Source organism: Lampetra planeri, chromosome 59 (genome assembly GCF_965212315.1).
Source record: "Lampetra planeri chromosome 59, kcLamPlan1.2.h2, whole genome shotgun sequence".
In the NCBI taxonomy this organism is placed as follows: domain Eukaryota; kingdom Metazoa; phylum Chordata; class Hyperoartia; order Petromyzontiformes; family Petromyzontidae; genus Lampetra; species Lampetra planeri.
The window spans coordinates 1,189,711-1,205,564 of record NC_136165.1 but is presented as its reverse complement, the minus strand read 5'-3'; the positions used below and the strand labels follow the sequence as shown (position 1 = coordinate 1,205,564).

At 40.1% G+C, this 15,854-nt stretch overlaps 1 long non-coding RNA gene across 1 annotated transcript; it reads right to left on the bottom strand.

The window, feature by feature from the left end:
- Nucleotides 1-3,793: 3,793 nt before the first annotated feature.
- LOC144736214 (uncharacterized) lies at nucleotides 3,794-15,585 on the bottom strand. The gene is made up of 4 exons (XR_013588734.1): nucleotides 15,190-15,585; nucleotides 13,934-14,058; nucleotides 13,076-13,146; nucleotides 3,794-12,622 (listed from the first exon to the last, which is right to left on the bottom strand). It is a non-coding gene; the product is annotated as an uncharacterized LOC144736214 (long non-coding RNA).
- Between the last annotated feature and the right edge of the window lie 269 nt (nucleotides 15,586-15,854).

The window sequence follows — 15,854 nt, the reverse complement described above, 5'->3', positions numbered from 1 at the left end:
TCTATAGCTGCATGCTCAGCAGCCTCATCTGGTATTTTACCAATCTGTTTCAAATCACCTTCTGTGACACCTGTTGCCACTGGTACTTCCTCAACGTCTGGCAAGACCTCTTTGTATGGAGCAGTTGTTGAGACATCTTCCGAAACGAATTGCAATTCACTTTCAAGGGCAGCTTCATCTCTCCTGGTCACAGTTGCATCACTTACCTCTTCAGAAATGTCATCCTTTGAGTCAATAATTGGAAAGATGTCATCTTCACAACACGGTTGTTCGGGATCAGTGATTTCCCCAATATCTTCTTGTTCAAAATCTCCCTCTTGTGTATCAATGATCTCTGCTATATCATCATATGTGCTGGGTTTAACCACTTCTCCTATCTCGTCGTCTTCTGAGACACCTTCATATGGAGCAGTTGTTGAAACATCTTCAGGGAACAATAGCGTTGCACTTTGACATACTGTTTCCTCTGGCATAGCAAACGTTTCTTCAATGACCTCTTGTGAATCTACATCCTTTGGTTCAAGGAAATCTGCTGTTTCATCTTCAGAAATTGGCTTTTCAATTGTAGTTATTTTATCAATAGCTTCGTGTTCTAAAGCTTTTGATGGCGTTTCAATGATCGTTTCCAGGTCAGTATCTATGGTTGACTGCACAACTTCCATTTTCTCAAAGTCTCCTGAGACACCTTCATATGCAGCAGCTGTTGACACATCTTCAGACACCGATTGTGTTTCACTTTCAACTAATGTTTGCTCTCGCAGAGTCACAGTTTCTTCAATTATTTGATCAGAATCTGCCTCCTTTACTTCAACTATTTGTACGATATCATCTTCAGAAATTGGATTTTCAATTTCAATGATTTGTGCTATAGCTTCATGTTCAGTAGCCTGATCTGTTGTTTTATCGATCTGTTCCAACTCAGCTTCTGTGATACCTGTAGCGACAGGTACTACCTCAACGTCTTGCAAGACATCTTTGTACGGAGCAATTGTTGAGACATCTTCTGACACTAATTGCATTTCACCTTCACGGACATCTTCTTCTCTTGTGGTCTCAGTTGCATCACTGACTTCTTCATAAATGTCATCCTTTGAGTCAATAATTGGAAAGATGTCATCTTCACAACACAGTTGTTCGGGATCAGTGATTTCCCCAATAGCTTCTGGTTCAAAATCTCCCTCTTGTGAATCAATGGTCTCTGCTATATCATCATATGTGCTGGGTTTAACCACTTCTCCTATCTCGTCGTCTTCTGAAACACCTTCATATGCAGCAATTGTTGGCACATCGTCAGACACCAATTGTGTTTCACTTTCAACTATTGTTTGCTCTCGCACAGTCACGGTTTCTTCAATTATTTGATCAGAATCTGCCTCTTTTACTTCAACTATTTGTACGATATCATCGTCATAAATTGGATTTTCAATTTCAATGATTTGTGCTATAGCTTCATGTTCAGTAGCCTGATCTGTTGTTTTATCGATCTGTTCCAAATCAGCTTCTGTGATACCTGTAGCGACAGGTACTACCTCAACGTCTTGCAAGACATCTTTGGACGGAGCAGTTGTTGAGACATCTTCCGACACTAATTGCATTTCACCTTCATGGACATCTTCTTTTCTTGTGGTCACAGTTGCATCACTTACCTCTTCAGAAATGTCATCCTTTGAGTCAATAATTGGAAAGATGTCATCTTCACAACACGGTTGTTCGGGATCAGTGATTTCCCCAATATCTTCTTGTTCAAAATCTCCCTCTTGTGTATCAATGATCTCTGCTATATCATCATATTTGCTGGGTTTAACCACTTCTCCAATCTCGTCGTCTTCTGAGACACCTTCATATGGAGCAGTTGTTGAAACATCTTCAGGGAACAATAGCGTTTCACTTTCACGTACTGTTTCCTCTGGCAGAGTAAACGTTTCTTCAATGACCTCTTGCGAATCTACATCCTTTGGTTCAAGGAAATCTGCTGTTTCATCTTCAGAAATTGGCTTTTCAATTGTAGTTATTTTATCAATAGCTTCGTGTTCAAAAGCTTTTGATGGCGTTTCAATGATCGTTTCCAGGTCAGTATCTTTGGTTGACTGCACAACTTCCATTTTCTCAAAGTCTCCTGAGACACCTTCATATGCAGCAGCTGTTGACACATCTTCAGACACCGATTGTGTTTCACTTTCAACTAATGTTTGCTCTCGCAGAGTCACAGTTTCTTCAATTATTTGATCAGAATCTGCCTCCTTTACTTCAACTATTTGTACGATATCATCTTCAGAAATTGGATTTTCAATTTCAATGATTTGTGCTATAGCTTCATGTTCAGTAGCCTGATCTGTTGTCTTATCGATCTGTTCCAAATCAGCTTCTGTGATACCTGTAGCGACAGGTACTACCTCAACGTCTTGCAAGACATCTTTGTACGGAGCAGTTGTTGAGACATCTTCCGACACTAATTGCACTTCACCTTCACGGACATCTTCTTCTCTTGTGGTCTCAGTTGCATCACTGACTTCTTCAGAAATGTCATCCTTTGAGTCAATAATTGGAAAGATGTCATCTTCACAACACGGTTGTTCGGGATCAGTGATTTCCCCAATAGCTTCTTGTTCAAAATCTCCCTCTTGTGTATCAATGATCTCTGCTATATCATCATATGTGCTGGGTTTAACCACTTCTCCTATCTCGTCGTCTTGTGAGACACCTTCATATGGAGCAGTTGTTGAAACATCTTCAGGGAACAATAGCGTTTCACTTTCACGTACTGTTTCCTCTGGCATAGTAAACGTTTCTTCAATGACCTCTTGCGAATCTACATCCTTTGGTTCAAGGAAATCTGCTGTTTCATCTTCAGAAATTGGCTTTTCAATTGTAGTTATTTTATCAATAGCTTCGTGTTCAAAAGCTTTTGATGGCGTTTCAATGATCGTTTCCAGGTCAGTATCTATGGTTGACTGCACAACTTCCATTTTCTCAAAGTCTCCTGAGACACCTTCATATGCAGCAGCTGTTGACACATCTTCAGACACCGATTGTGTTTCACTTTCAACTAATGTTTGCTCTCGCAGAGTCACAGTTTCTTCAATTATTTGATCAGAATCTGCCTCCTTTACTTCAACTATTTGTACGATATCATCTTCAGAAATTGGATTTTCAATTTCAATGATTTGTGCTATAGCTTCATGTTCAGTAGCCTGATCTGTTGTTTTATCGATCTGTTCCAAATCAGCTTCTGTGATACCTGTAGCGACAGGTACTACCTCAACGTCTTGCAAGACATCTTTGTACGGTGCAGTTATTGAGATATCTTCTGACACTAATTGCATTTCACTTTCAAAGGCAGCTTCTTCTCTCGTGGTCACAGCTGCATCACTGACCTCTTCAGAAAGGTAATCCTTAGAGTCAATAAATGGCATGATGTCATCGTCACAAAACGGTTGTTCAGGATCAGTGATTTCCCCAATAGCTTCTTGTTCAAAATCTCCTCGCATGGTCACAGTTTCTTCAATTACCTCATCAGAATCTGCTTCCTTTGCTTCAATTATTTTCACGATATCATCTTCAGAAATTGGTGTTGCAATTTCAGGTATCTGTTCAATAGCTTCACGTTCAGTAACTTCCTCTGGTGTTTCATCGATCTCTCCCAAATCAGCTTCTGTAATGGCTGTATCTACATGTACTATCTCAACTTCTTCTGAGACACCTTCATATGGAACAGTTGTTGAAATATCTTCACATGCTAATTGCATTTCACTTTTAACTACAGTTTCCTCTTTCATAGTTACAATTTCTTCACTTTTCGCTTCAGGAACATATTCCTTTGATTCAATTCGTACCATGATATCATCTTGATAACATAGGTTTTCAGGTTCAGTGGTCTGTTTAATAACCTCATGTTCAGTAGCTTCATTTGGTGTTTCAATGATCTCTATTAGATCATCTTCTTTGATTGATGTAACCACTCCTGATATATTAATGTATTGTGAGAAACCATCATATACAACAGTTGGCGAAACATCTTCAGACGCAAATTGCATTTCACTTTCAAGGACAACGTCCTCTCTCGTGGTCACTATTGCATCAATGAACTCTTCAGAAAAGTCATCCTTTGAGTAAATAATTGGCATTATGTCATCTTCAGAACACGGTGGTTCACACTCAATGATATGTTCAATAGCTTCACGTTCAGGTTCTTCATTTTGCGCAGACACTAATGGTGATTCACTTTCAACTACGTTCTGTTCTGTTGTCGTCACAGTTTTTCCACTAACCTCTTGAGTAACGTCTTCTTTTTCTTTAACAATTTGTACATTATCATCTTCAGAGATCAACATTTCAGGTTCAGTTAACCATTCTGGATCTTCATGCTTCGGAGCTTCATCTGGTTTATATTGACTGCTTTCTCTCTTCACTTCTATCTCGGCAAATTTCGAGACACCATCATGTGATGGAAAGTAAATTTCTTGCTGTTCCACATTAATATCCTGATTGCTATCTACATGCAAAATATATTCCTCTTGAAGTATTGCTTCTTCTCGGTGTGATCCCTCTAATAATGTTGAATGCAAGTCATATTCTCCACTAAAAGAAGTTGATTTATTTTCAGGCAGCCACGCATTCAAATTATATTTTTCTTGAATTGCTTCTGTTTTACTGGTCACATACATGAATCCACTTGGAGCATCAGTTACATTTTCCTTCTCATCAATTCTCTCCAAGAACACTACTCCGGAGGGTGTTTGCTCATCATTACTGAGCATTAACAACTGATTAGCGTCAGCCAATCTCTTGGCATCTAAACTAGCATTAAATAGCATTCCCTGCTCGGCAGATCCAAATTCTAGTTTTTCCACCGGTTCATAAATACTTTCATCACGGGCTTTAATATCAACCGCTATGGGAAATGTTGGGGTTCCCACTTCCGCATTTTCTATCTCAGTGCCTTGTGTAACATCTTCATATAACCGTGAGTGAACTTCATATGCAGCAGTTTTTGAAAGATTTTCAGAAATCAATGGAGTTTCACTTTCAATTACCTTTTTCTCTTTCGTTGTAAAAGTTTCTTTAATAACCTCTTCAGAATGTGCCTCTTTGGCTTCAATGATCTCTGCAAAATCAACTTCAGAATTTGGCTCTTCAATTTCAGTTTTCTTTTTTGGTGTTTCAACGATCTCTGGAAAATCAACTTCTGTGATGGATGTAACCGCTTCTGCTATCTCAACGTCTTGTGAAACATCTTCATATGGAGCACTTATTGAAACATCTTCAGACAGCAATTGCATTTCACTATGATTTGCTTTTTCCACTGTCATTGACACAGTTTCTTCACTGAGCTCTTTAGAAGCGTCCATCTTTAGTTCAATTATAGGCACGATATTATCTGCGGAAATGTGTTTTTCAATTTCAGTGATCTCCTCAATAGCTTGAGGTTCAAGAGCTTCATCTGGTCTTTCAAACATCTCTGCGACATCTGCTTCTTTGATTGATCTAACAACTTTTCCTATCTGATCATATTCTGAGACACCTCCATATGGAGCAGTTGTTGAAACATCTTCAGATATCAATTGCGTTTGAATTTCAACTACTTTTTCCTCTTTCGAGGACGGAGTTTCTTGACTGGCCTCTTCAGAAACATCTTCCTTTGATTCCATTATATGCAGAATATCATTTTTAGAAATTGACATTTCAATGTCAGTGATCTGTTCATTAACTTCACGATCAGTGGCTTCATCTGGTGTTTCAGCGATCTCTGCCATATCACCTTCTGTGGTGGATGTAACCACTTCTGCTACCTCAACTTCTTGTGAGACACTTTCATGTGGAACAGTTGTTGAAACATCTTCAGACAGCAATTGTGCTTCACATTGAAGTGCAGTTTCCTCTATCGTGGTCACAGTTTCTTCACTGATTTCTTCAAATACTTCTTGCTTTGGTTTAAAGATTTGTGCTATATCATCTTCAGAACTTGGTTTTTCCATTTCAGTAATCGGTTCAAGAGCTTCATGATCAGTTGTGTCATCTGGAGTTTTAGCCAGCTCTGCCAAATCAACTTCTGTGATGCATATATCCACGAATGCAATTTCAACATATTCTGAGACATTTATATGTTGAGCAGTTCTTAAAATATCTTCGGACACTAATTGCATTTCCCTTTGAATTACTGTTTCCTCTGTCGTGGTCAAATTTTCTTCATCCATCTCTTCGAATACATCCCCCTTTGGTTCAATTATCGTCACTATATCATCTGCAGAACTTTGTTTTTCAATTTCAGTTATCTGCTCAATAACGTCATGTTCATGAGGTTCTTCTGCTCTTTCAGCAATATCTGCCAGTTCAGGTTCAACAATTTCTCTAACTACTGCTGCTTTATCAACGACTTCTAAGACATCTTCATATGGAGCACTTGTTGAAACATCTTCAGACAGCAATTGCATTTCATTTTGAACTGCTGTTTCCGCTTTTATGGACACAGTTTCTTCACTTGCCTCTTTAGAAATTACCTCATATGATTCAACTATTGGCATGATATCATCTTCAGAATATCGTTCTTCAAGTTCAGTGGTTTGCTCAATATCTTCATGTTCAGGTGCTTCCTTTTGCATATCAATTATTTTTGTCAAATCTGCTTCCGTTATTGATGTAACCCCTTCTGCTATCTGATAATTTTGAGAGACACCTTTAGATGGTCCAGTTGTTGAAACATCTTCAGAAACCATTTGCAGTTCACTTCCAAGCATTTGTTCCTCTGGCATGGTCACAGTTTCTTCAATTACCTCTTCAAAATCATCTGCCTCTTTTCCTTCATACATTTTTACCACATCAACTTCATAACTTGGTTCTTCTATTTGAGTGATCTGTTCAATGTCAGTGTTCTGTTTAATATATTCACGTTCGTGAGCTGCATCTGGTGTTTCTACAATGTCTCCCAATTCAGCTTCTGTGATTGGTTTAACCATTTCTGCTATCTCAAGGTCCTGTGAGACACCTTCATGCGTTGCTGTTGTGAAACCATCTTCAGACACTAATTTCAATTCACTTTCAATTATTGTTTCCTCTTTCGTGGTTACAGTTTCTTCATTGATTCCTTCATAAATGTCTGCCTTTGGTTCACTAATTGGCTGGATATCATCTTCAGAACATGTTTTTTTATGTCCAGCTATTTTCTCAATAATTTCATGTTCAGTAGCTTTATCTGGGATTTTAACGATATCTGCTAGCTCAGCTTCTGTGATGGCTGTAGCAACAGGTTCTACCTCAACGTCTTGCAAGAAACCTTCATACGGAGCAGTTGTTGAAACATCTTCAAACACAAATTGTGTTTCACTTTTAACTACGGTTTCCTCTTTTGTGGTCAGAGTTTCTTCAATGACCTCTTCAGAATGCATTTCCTTTACTTCAAGGATTTCTGCGATATCATCTTCAGAAGTTAGTTTATCAATTTCAGTGATCCGTTCAACCGATTCATTTTCATAAGTTGCATCTGGTGTTTCAGCGATCTCTGCCAAATCAGCTTGATTGATTGAGATATCTACTCCTGCTATCTTAACGTCTTGCAAGATACCTTCAAACGGGGAAGTTGTTATAGCATCTTCGGACACTAATTCAACTTCACTTTCAAGTACAGCTTCCTCACTCGTGGTCACATTTGCATGACTGACCTCTTCAGAAAGGTACTCCTTTGGGTCAATGACTGGCATGATGTCATATTCAGAACACGGTTCTTCAGATTCAGTGACTTGCTCAATAGCTTCTTGTTCAGGAACGTAATCTCGTGTATAAATGATTTCTGTCAAATTATCATCTGTGATTGGTTTAACCACTTCTGATATTTCAACATCTTGCAAGAGAACTTCATATGGAACAGTTGTTGAAACATCTTCAGACACTAATTGCGTTTCACTTTCAAGTATTGTTTCCTTTGGTATTGTCAAAGTTTCTTCAATTACCTCTTCAGTATCTCCCTCATTTGGATCAATGGTCTGTATGATATCATCTTCACACATTTGCTCACCAATTTCAGTATTTTTTTCAACAGCTTCATGATCATATGCTTCATCTGGTGTTTCAGCAATCTCTGCCAGTTCAGGTTGTGTGATTGATATATCTACTTCTGCTATCTCAACGTCTTGTGAGACACTTTCATAATTAGCAGTTGTAGAAACCTCTTCAGACACTATTAGTGTTTCATGCTCAAGTACTTTTTCTTCTTTCTTGGTGACTGGTTCTTCAATGATGTCTTTAGAATCTGCCTCTCTTATTTCAACGATTTCTGCTAAATCATCTTCAGAAATTGGCTTTTCAATTTCAGTGATCTTATGAATAGCTTCAGGTTCAGGAACTGTATTTGGCGTTTCAATTATCTTTTCCGAGTCAGCTTTTTTTATTGATCTCACAACGTATGCTTTCTCAAAGTCTTTTGAGACATCGTCATAAAAAGCAGCTGATGAAACATCTTCGGACAGTAATTGCGTTTGACTTTTAACTGCTATTTCCTCTTTTATGGACAAAGTTTCATCACTGACTTCTTCAGAAACGTCCTCCTTTGCTTTAATTATTTTCACGATATCATCTTCAGAAATTGGCTTTTCTGTTTCAGTGATCTGTTCAATCACTACATTATCAGGATTTTTATCTTCTTTATCAATGATCTCTGCGAAATCATCATCTTTGATTGATGTAACACCGTGTGCTATTTCAACGACTCGTGTGACAACTTCATATTGAGCAGTTGTTGAAACAACTTGAGGCAATAATTGTGTTTCGCTTTCAAGTACTATTTGATCTGTCGTGGTCACAGTTTCTTCACAGACCTCTTCAGATATATCTTCTTTTGATTCACTTATTGACACGATATTATCTTCAAAACGTTGTCTTTCAGGTCCAGTGGTCTGTTCAATACCTTCATTTTCATCTGGTGTTTCAACGATCTCTGCCAAGTCAGCTATTGTGGTTGGTGTAACCACTTGTGCTATCTCAATGGCATGTGTGATGCCTTCATGTGAAATAGTGGCTGGAACATCTTCAGACGTTGAGTCCAATAATGGATGTTCCATCTCCTTTTCATCCTCATCTTGTTCAATGCACACATCTGACACATCCCATTCGCTTTGCACTATCTTTTCTACTAATTTATTCAATGTTTCTTCAGTAATTTGTTGCGTTGTTTCATCTTGTACAACATCCTGAGTTTTCTCTTCTTCACCAACATTTAATGTGTCATCAGAACTATGTCTATCGTATTCTGAACTTTGTTTATTCATGTATGGTATCTGACTATCTTGTGAAACACATTCATGTGAAACAATCATTATATCGTCCTCAAAAACAATCACTTCCTTTTTGTACTTTTCTTCTTCAGTGATGAAAGCTGATGGATCTATCTCACTTTCAAGTTCTTGTACCTCAGTGATAACTCCTTCCATGACATCTTCAGTAGTTTTATCTTGTGTTTCAATTGCTTCAGGTGAAACATTATATGAAATTAATTCAGGAATATTGTGTCCTTCTAAATGTGCCGCCTTATTTCTGTCTTTTTCAAAGCTTGTATCTGATGAACCTATATCACCTTCAAAGTGCGTTTCCTCTATCTTCATAGGATTTTGAATGATTTGCTCAATAATGTCATCATTTACTTCAACAGTCTCTATGTCATTTTGGGGATTTTGTGTTTCCAATTGTAGTACATTTGGAGCAATTGTTGTACCTCCTTCATAAATAATCGATGCTTCCAAGTGCTCCACGTCCCTGTTGTACTTTTCTTCTTCAACCAAGGAAGCTGATGAAACTATTTCACTCTCAGTTGTAGTTTCTTGGAACTCAATCGCCTCTTCTTCATTGATCTGTCCAGTCGGTTCATGTTGTGCTTCCATGAATTCAGTTGAAGTATTTGCTGTAATATCTCTCAGAATGATGTGTGTTTCTAATTCGTCTGCATCAGACCCGTGTGCTTCCATCGCAATGGTTGTCTCTGATGTATCAGCTTCCCGTGAATCAGGAAGTTGCACCTCATCAGGAGCCCATTGTGATTTAGTTTTGTTAGTAATTTTCGGATATCTGTCGTTTTCACTGCTCATTTCTGATAAACAAATGTGACTGTGAGCTGCAGTTTCCTCTATTTTCAGGCATTCCTCATCTTCAATAACTAGTTCAACCTTTTCATCTTGTCCTTGATCAGTCTTGGTTATGTGAACATCTGGGCGATCATGTTCTACTTCAGTTATCTCAAAGTCCTGTGGAATATCCTCATTTGATACAACACCTGACCCATCACCTTCATCAAATATTTCTTCTAAATTATCTACATCTTGTGTTTCCCTCTCAATTATTACCAATGATTGCATCATCACATCCTGTGGTGTCGTTTCCTCCTGCACAACACGGGTGACTTCTTTAACAGTTGTTTCGTTAGAAAACCCTTGTTCTTTGGTGGTCACTGAAATGTCATCTTCTGAACATTGTGCCTTCATCAATTGTTCCTCAAAGTTAGGTGTAGTGTGTTTATACACTGCAAAACTTGAAGCATCCGCCAGAAATTGTTGCTCCACAATTTGTGCTTCTGGCTCATATTGTTTCTGGCCAATTATGTTGACTGAATACTGGCCTATGCCTTCGTCCTCTTTGCAGTATCTTTCCTCTTTTTCAGGACCATGAAATGCAATCTTGCGGTCTTTGAGATCCATTGTGTTTATTTGGATCTCTTCAATGCATTCCGAATTGTCCTCCACATCACGCATGTAATCTTCACTTAACGTAACATCTACGTTATATTTTGCATACATTTCTGCTTCCTGTTGTTCAACCCCCCCTTTATAAGTGGCTTGTTCACTGAAAATATCTGGAGAATCAATGTCGCTTAGTCCTGCAGAGTTCTTTTTCTCAAAACATGTAATGTCTTCTTCAGCAATAATGATACTTGTCAGAACACCTTCAGGGATTTGTATGTCGACATCTGCTATCTCTTCATCAGCTGAAAAGTTCTCAGTTGTACCAATGTTTGGCTCTACGACTTTTACCTCCAGACCACGTTGGTCTTGGTTTTCTAACGACAAAATTAAGTCATCTGTTTCAATGCCAACTGCAATCTTTTCCTCCAGAGATTTAGCAAATTCTGAAGGGATTTGTTGAATAAATTCAGCTCTTTCCAATGTTACCTCAGTGATGCCATCTTTCGTAATGTCAACGTCATGTTTAACATAATCCCGTGAAGTAACATTTGAACGATTATTTATATCAAACGTAGTTTTTGTATGCTGTGGCTCTAGTTTAAAATCTTCTTTGTCTTTTTCAACATGCAAGTCCTGTTCGTTGACGATTGCTAAACCAGTCTCTCCTTCTTTGGCAGCCACTGAAAGTTCTGTACGTTTCTTATCTTGTACTTCGTGTTCTTCTTCACTGGCTGTGGCTTCCCGAAGAGGCCATTCCTCTTGAGAATATCCACATTGTTCCCACGAGGCTGGTTGTGCCTCCTTCTTAATCGCAACATCTGGTTTAATTATGTGTGCAGTATCCATCAAGACACTGTGCGGATAATCTTCATGAACACCAGGAATTTGAATATTCTTGGTTAGAATAATAGTTTCCAGATGTTCTACTTCTTGATGTGTCGCTTTATCGGTGGTTGACCTTACTAAATCTTCATTCAGTTGCTTGGATATTGTTTCATTTTTGTCAACACGTTTTTCAACAGAGTGTGCGTCTTCCACGCATACCACAATTTTTTTGTCAAATTTTTCATCTGAAGGAACATTTGGAATCACTGTCTCATCAAACGCTATTTCTAGTTGTACCTCTTCCCGTTCATAAATGTCTCCTTCTTGCCCATGTTCTTTACTTTTAATGGTTGCTTCTGACAAGTTCCTTGGGCTCTGAGCAGCAATGAAGTCTGTCTCATAACTGATGGCTTTAGATTCTTCAATTTCACCTTTTTCATCTTGACGTTCACCTACCATCACATTGAACAGTGTGCTGCCGTCTTCCTTGAAAGATTCCCAGTTACTTCGAGGTTCTTGCTGTGTTCCAATTATGCTAACGTCTTCTGGACTGTGGGCCTCGATAGTAGCTTTGTCCGGATGAATGACTTGATGGGTACTGGCAGTCAAACGGACCTTGTGTCCACCTGAGACAGCCTTAATTGCAGTAGCTTCTTCTTTTTCGTTCAACAACAGTGGACGTAAACCCAGAGGTTTACTGAAAAGCACATCTGATGTGCAACCAACTTTGTTGGTGATGTCTTGCGCAATTTCTTCGCAAGTATCCACAAAAATCCCTCTTTGCACGCCTAAGTGATCCGCGAGCATGTTATCGTCTCTCGGTATTAAACTGAAATCAGGCACATGTCGTGCATACCCCTGTTCAGCACCAATGCTGCCTTGCTCCTTTACATGTTTAGTGCCCTGCAGTCTGTCTGCAAGGAATGTGCGTTGCGAAGAGGTCATGATCTCGGCAAATGTTTGGAATCCCCCTCGTTCACTCACTTGGACCTCTTTAGTGCCTTCAGCGAGATCTTGTTGAAAAAGTGTCGGTAGACCAGCGCTTCTTGTTTCTGCGAGTTTAGCAGCACTCAAAGCCGGTTGTTTCATCAGCGGATTCTGTCGTGCAGGGGTATATCTGTACAACGGCTCAGTTTCTGTCAAGTAAAAGAAAAGAATTGACGTTTCACTTATACATATCATTATCAGCCATCATCTATCTGCTTGCGGATGAATTCCTTCCCAAGTTGTTACCATCTCTAATAATGCGGAGATGCAATGATCTATCTTGCAGCTACACATGAGCTGATTTTATAGCTTCCTTCACTGCGGTGGGTGTAATCTGTGGCATTTCCCCTACTTGTATTTCCAAAGGAGGAATTTATCTACGATTTCTTTCTCCATATATTGACCAAAGAGTAACTATGACCAACACGTGCATTTCAGGCAAGTCTGATAGCATGTACATGCATTGCATATTGTCCAGTATGCACTGTGGTCAATAGTTTGTATAGTTCGGTGCTTGTGCGATAGCGACTCTACGTAATAAAATTGTAAAGGAGCATACACCAACATGTATTTCAACGCCTTTGTCTTTATCAGTGTGTTACCTTTCACGTGGAGATGGCCCGTCTCTGCTTCTGCAAACCGTTGCTCTTCAACGTTCCTATCCAGAAGCATTCTACACAGCATGAGACAAAACAAAAAACAAGGGTTCCCCATATAACCTACACAGGCTGTTGGGGCAAGTGATGTTATCGAGCACCTACTAAGAGTGGGGCAGTGCATGAAGGGGTGGTGTGACCAGTACCATGCTTCGTCGCTTTTGTCTTCCCAATGCTAATGTTTTATACACACTCAAAGAACCAGGTACACATTCAAGGCTGAGTCGACTGAGGGAGCCTGAGACCTGTTCAGATATCAATGGCCACTCATGTTAGCCAAACTCTGGTCGCTGGCTTCACAGCTCAGTGTTCTAACCATTATTCCACGACGCCACACAGGCATACAAACACCCAAAATGAGACAACTGCATTTTTTATAATTGGTGTTTTACCCTTTAATCTGGCAACAAAACTGACACCTTTTTTTACAAGGAGTCATGTTTGCATTGACCACAATACCTGCGGTCGGAATGCAAACAAAAAACACAACTCTGATAATGTATGCACTGTCCTTAAAATGTATTGGTCAACACCCGAAACAGCTTTTCTTTAGAGCCTTGTCTCACATGGTATTGGACCAGATGACGCCAAAAGGCACACAACTCAAAGGCAATGTAACCTCAGAGTATGAGAGCTCGGGGTAAGCATTTACACCATTATCATATTTTGCTACTGGCAAAGGAGGTTCCAATGGTGGAACTGCATTTTTATTGCCTTCATAAAAGTATTTTCCAAGCCGTGGATAGTGCTCAACTTGAATTATGTCCCGACTCGAACCCAGACTTTGCCCACCCATGTGGTCACCTGTATGATGTGATCTCCATTCCGAGGTCCCGTGTAATCTCCAAGAGTCGCTGGTGGTCATGGAGGTGGCGCACAATTGCCATGCGCAGCTGCTCGCGCTCGGTCTGCAGTGTCTCTGTAACGTTCTGAATTAAGTGGTAAGGGAACAAGAGGATTTGGAGAACAGACATATCACCGTGACAGCCACTCTAGATCTGTACCTCAGAGGAATTGTATATAGTAGGAAAATCATTGGAACCTCATTTGCCAGAAGAAAAAATATGATAATTGTTTTTTTACCCTTTTATCTGGCAACAAAACTGACACCTTTTTTACAAGGAGTCATGTTTGCATAGACCACAATACCTGCAGTCGTAATGCAAACAAAAACATAACTCTGATAATGTATGCACTGTCCTTGAAGTTGATTGGTCCAAACCCGAGACAGCTTTCCTTAGAACCTAGTCTCACATGGTGTTGGACCAGATTACGCCAAAAGGCGCCTTTTCAAGGACAGTGCATACATTATCAGAATTATGTTTTTGTTTGCATTACGACTGCAGGTATTGTGGTCTATGCAAACATGACTCCTTGTAAAAAAGGTGTCAGTTTTGTTGCCAGATAGAAGGGTAAAAAAACAATTATCATAGTAGGAAGATGTGCAGGTCTAAAGTAGTCGGGGAAGACTGAGAGTGTGTTGGAAGCGGGGAGTAAACCCTATTCACATTCGGGTATGCTCAGGTTGGCTAATTTTGTCGACCCCAGAAGGATGATGGGCTGAGTCAACCACCCCCAACCCGGATTTGAACTCGCAACCTTCCGTTTGCGAGCCGCTCACTCTCGTGCTGAGCAACCTGCAAATGTACCCCCTGACACAATAACAGTAGTCCAGGGATCATGGACAATTTCACTTTTAACACGACACCTACAAAGCATATTTTGTGACTTTTTTTACCGATTAAAGCCAGTAACCGAATCCTTTCTTTTCTATTTTATTCCAGAGAAGAAAATAAAAATTGTTGCTTCAGTTTCGGCTCAGGAAAATAAACAGTTAACCCCGATTTCCGGTTGCAGTTTTCAGTTTGGGTAACCTCTCTGGTTGCAAGGATGTGGTGATATACGGCATGAGCACAGTGGATGTGACCCACAGAAGAGGCACAGGGCAGCAGCTCATGGAGAAAAAAACATTCCAGTAGCCAACCTCATGCAATACTGGGACGTTTTTTCAGGAAGAAGTGTTGGTAGTCTGACCTTGCTTAGCCACTTGAGGCGCTTACCTGCAGTGCGCCAATGTCCTCCATGTGCCGGACGAGCATCTCTCTTGCAGTGGTCTGCAGGTGGCAGTTTAGGTTCCCGTGCTCGTTGGCTTCGTGGCCCAGATCCTGGAGACACGAGGCCATCTCCATCCCTTGGTGGCGCAGCACCTCGACCTCCTGGCCTTCAGCCGAGGTCCTTTGGGCCAGGTCAGCCAGCTCGGAGTGGTAGCGCTCCCACGTTTGTTCCACGATGGCCTGGAAGCCCCACGCCTCGGCCTCTATGAGTGCTGCGAGGTGGTCCTCCATGGCCACGGTGGCCTGACTACCGGCTGCTACGCGATAGAGAAGAGAGGGTAAGGTCCATCATGGTTAAAAGTTGAGATGATGGTGTTTACATGTTGACGGAATTGAGGTGGTTGTGTGGCTCAGAGGTCATAGTGGCTGAGTTAGCATCACAGAGATCCTTGCTTCAAAGACAGGCAGATGGACATAAATAAATTGGGTTCTCAAGTGCAGTGACTTACTGGAATCAGCTGCATAATGAATTATTTTGCCATCCCATTAAAATTACTGCATCACATTAAATTTGGTTCTACACTGAATTTGGGTAAATTCCAGCTCGATATTGGGTTGATTGATAATTGGTTCTTTACCCTTCTATCTGGCAACAAAACTGACACCTTTTT